A 1,178-nucleotide genomic window follows, 5' to 3' on the forward strand; every position below is an offset into this window, starting at 1 on the left:
TAAAATTCAAAGATATTTAAATATATATGGAAAACATAAAGGATTAAGGATTATTTGAGACTCAGCCCTGGGCATCCTTTTCTCTCTCTGAAGAATCCTCACCAAGTTCACTTTGGTGTATTGCTTCCACAAAGAGGGATTCATCACTCACTCACTCAGTTGGAATGGTTTCTTCTTGGATGAAGTGTCTCAACTGATGGGAAGATCCACTGGTTAAAGCCACTCCAAAAGGTCAGTCAGCAATTGCACTGACTCCCCACCAGACTTGACTGATGCTATTACCACAGTTGGTGATCTCTGCCTCAAACTCCCATTGCTGAAGGAGCTCTGATAGCTCTTCTGATCTCACAAAGCCATAACCTGGTCAGTTCTGACCCTTAATATCCATGCATTGAAGATCAGGAAAGAAATAACACAGAGACAAAAGAAACAGAAATGCACCAAGAGATCATGGACACCTGGTGGCTATGTATTGAAGTCATCCTCAACCAATGCTCTGAGAGAAGAGCTAGATCAAGCTCATCCACTCAAACTTTTTGTAATCATATTCAGTTCTGGTTTGGGTTTCCTTGTATCTGTAGCCTTCCTGGAAATAATCAGAAGATTCTTCATTATTCTAAATCAACAGACCCTCAGTGACTCTTAGCAAGAGAAAGGCAAATTAAATCTCCATTTTGTTGTTCTGAAACCAGGCAGGGAATATTGCCCATGTTCTGAAGTAGAGGAAGAAGCAAATCTATCTCTTATTTTCCTGTTTACCTAGAATGCTGTCTGAGCATGCCTCATATTGGGTATAAGGGACTCCATGGCCATACTTCATCAAAGAGGCAATTAGGTGTTAAGGTCCAGTTCATCACCCACCACCGAGGAAAAACCCCCAGACAATGCAATCAAGCAAAAGGGTCCTTTAATCTGGTATGCACCAGGGGAAGCTCAGCACAAGAGTTCCACCTGCAGTTGTGAGTGCAGTCTTTTATACCCAATGCCTGACAGCATTACATAATGCCTGACACTAGCCACCATACGTGACCCACAAGTTTCTCCTGGAATCTATGTTTTGGGCGTCGGTACAAGTTTCTCCTGGACTCTACATTTGGGGCGTCGGTACAAGTTTCTCCTGGACTCTATGTTTTGGGCGTCAGTACAAGTTTCTCCTAGACTCTACATTTTGGGCGTCA

The sequence above is a fragment of the Monodelphis domestica genome, chromosome 4 (genome assembly GCF_027887165.1).
Source record: "Monodelphis domestica isolate mMonDom1 chromosome 4, mMonDom1.pri, whole genome shotgun sequence".
NCBI classification, from domain to species: Eukaryota; Metazoa; Chordata; class Mammalia; order Didelphimorphia; family Didelphidae; genus Monodelphis; species Monodelphis domestica.